This window comes from Nematolebias whitei, unplaced genomic scaffold (assembly GCF_014905685.2).
Source record: "Nematolebias whitei isolate Nwh7 unplaced genomic scaffold, NemWhi1 Nwh_scaf_1772, whole genome shotgun sequence".
Lineage (NCBI taxonomy): Eukaryota > Metazoa > Chordata > Actinopteri > Cyprinodontiformes > Rivulidae > Nematolebias > Nematolebias whitei.
The window spans coordinates 3,841-6,993 of record NW_023620317.1 but is presented as its reverse complement, the minus strand read 5'-3'; the positions used below and the strand labels follow the sequence as shown (position 1 = coordinate 6,993).

Sequence of the window (3,153 nt, the reverse complement as noted above, 5' to 3'; positions counted from 1 at the left end):
GATAAAACACTTTGGTGATAGAAATAACTGCAAATACAAATGAACAATAGAGCGAGTAAAATCAGCAACGTAGCAGCATAACTGAAGGATAGCTCAGGAAACCAAGCCAACCCTAACTATAGGATTTATCCAAAAGTAAAGACTTAAAACTGGACAATGTGTCAGCCTCATGGACAGAAACTGGAAGTTGGTTCCACAAGAGAGGAGCCTGAGAACTGAAAGATCTTCCTCCCATTCTGCTTTTGGAAAGTCTAGGAACCACGAGTAAACCTGCAGCCTGAGAGCCAAGCGTGCTGTTAGGAAAATATAGAACAATAAGATCTTTAACCTACGATAAAGCTTGTTGTAGAGAGTTTTGTATGTTAGATGTAAGATTTTAAATTTACAGTGAAAATGAATCAGCTTCCTTATTTCTCTGGGGAAATTTAGGCCGTTTTGACTTTAACAGAAGAAAGTTTAATGGATTACAAAAAAACTGAGAGTTTCTTGCTGTTTACTGAAGGGATACCTGCTGAAGAAGAAAGATTAGCTGTGATTTAAAAACCTTTATTGGGAACATAGGTACCTATTATTCTATACCTCATAAGAGTGTCTACATTTCTATCTCTGTTAATGCGACCCAAACCACAGCGTCTACTCCCACAAACGTTATATCAAAACTTCCGGCTCGGCCCCGTGATGTGTGCTATTACTTTTATTGACATTTCGAGTTACCATGGACACGTAATTGCGAACAAAGACGCAATATTTCACCAACTCCAGGAACTAGTTGGTGACTGCCCACTTATTATTCTACACCTGAAAAGTGTATCTTTTTCAACTTTAATGTGGCCCGAACCACAACGTGGACCCCCACAAAAGTTATATCAAAACAACAGGCCCGGCTCCGAAAAGTGTGCAATTACTTTTATGGGCATTCGCAGTTACCATGGCGACATATTTTGTTAATAAAGATGCCAAATTTACCATAGGAAATGAACAGGAGAAAACTCTTCATAGAAACCAAGTAACGTACGGAGCCATTTTGGTTCAACATGCAAGGAAGGCACCTATTATTACCTATTATCACCTGTTATTATTATTAATTAGTATTATTTATAATAAATATTAATTATAAAGGATTAATGTTAATAATTGTTTGTTTTAATATAAATAATTATTAATATTAATAAGTAATATTTAAACTTAATACTAATTATTAGTGTGAATATTATTAATATTGATTAATAATATTTTACTAATAATAAAATTAACGATATAAAAAAATCAGTATTTATTATTAATATTAATAATCATTAATATTAATATTTATTATTAATAATAATTTAATTATAAATAGGCAGTCCCTGTCAAAGTTTCTCCAGGAACTTTCTAGTTGCATTTATGATTCAATGCAATGAAATAAACAAAGGTAAAAGGTAACAGATCATTTTAAAACTTTGTTTATTTACATTATGATTTTAATCGCTGACATCCGGCCCCTGAGCTGCTGGCTTTCAGAAACTGTGGCCCCCAGAGCAGTTTCATTGAATAGCTGAATTAAAGGTTTCTGCTTCAAGCTAGTTGTGCTTTGTTTTGTGTTTTGTTTCTAGATATACTGTACGTTGAAACTTCTGGCTGAAAAAGTTTAGCTTTTTTTTATATGATCAGTTAAAACTAAACCAGTTTTGCAGAAAGTGTTTATTAGGTTGTGTAATGATAAAGTTAACTGAATTTCACTGTCTAAATTGTTGTCACTCTGCAGTATGAAACATCTACTGCCATTAACTCTTTTAAGTGAACAGTATTTTTGAACTTTGTTTTCTAGTCTTCTTTGCCTTAACGTTGACTAATGAAGCAGAAACATCTCACTAAATGTGTCAGGTAGCACCATGACATTCACTAACTCCACCATGACAGGCTTTTTTTTTTCCAAAATGTACTTTATTTTGAACAAATAACATTACATATAAATATCTTCAACACAAAAAGTAATTTAAAAAGAGTAATATTGGATTACATTAAAGAAAAAATAATAAACAGAGGAATAATGAAATAATAACCACAGGAACTGGAAATATTGGGGATAAAAAGTAAAAAAGTGAAATAAATTAATACATAAATGAGTAAAACATACAAACACTACTATGTAGTAGATGTAGATGTAACTGGGACCCTGTGTACATAATGTTGTTCCACCACATGTGGTGCGAATGACAATAAAGAATCTCTGAACTATTATATTACCATTTCATATTGGCTAGTGATTTGAAGCGCCCGGGGAGCAATTAGGGTTTCGGTGTCTTGCTCAAGGACACCACGGCATGTGGGCATGGCGCAGAGTTAAACCTGTGACTTTTTGGTTCCAACTCGGCTGCCGTACCTCTGCACCATCTCGGTCTCCTATTAAAGTTAACTTCTCGTCAGGGAATCGAACCCCGGTCTCCCGCATGATAGGCGGGTATACTAACCACTGTACTAACGAGAAATTAGTGTTAGGCTGCAGGTACCTGGCACCAGTTACCAGGTACTTCCTAGGTACCTGGAACCATGCACTTACCTGGCACCTAATTACTAGATACTCTGTCTTTACCTGGTAACATTTAACCTGGTATAATAAAACAAATTTTCTGTTGCTGTTTATCAAAGTTTTTGAATTGCTATTAGTCTGACCCCACCCCTGAGGCTAATTTGCCATGGGAGACCCTACAAGGGGCTAACTCCCAGTCAACAGGCCCCAGGATCACAAGGGTACTCAAACCCCTCCACCACGTTAAGGTTGCAATTCTTCGGAGAGGACCATCCATCCATCCATCCATCCACCCAACCATCCAACCATACATCTATCCATCCATCCATCCATACATTCATTCATCCATCCATCCATCCATCCATCCATTCAAACATCCATACATCCATACATTCATTCATCCATCCATCCATCCATCCATCCATCCATCCATCCATCCATCCAGATACAACTTGCACACTGAGAGAGAAGCAGAACAGAAGCAGAATGAGAAAATGTCAGTCTAGAATCATCAGTAAGTCTAATGTTTTTTTTGGAGTGGGAAAAACCGGAGTATCCCGGAGTAAACCCTGACTTGCACCAACCGTTAGCATAACAGTTTTTTGGAGTGGGAAAAACCGGAGAATCCCGGAGTAAACCCATGT

At 36.5% G+C, this 3,153-nt stretch overlaps 1 non-coding gene across 1 annotated transcript; it reads right to left on the bottom strand.

The window, feature by feature from the left end:
* Window positions 1-2,395: 2,395 nt before the first annotated feature.
* On the bottom strand, window positions 2,396-2,467 carry trnad-auc. Its single transcript has one exon. It is a non-coding gene; the product is annotated as a tRNA-Asp (tRNA).
* Window positions 2,468-3,153: the final 686 nt, after the last annotated feature.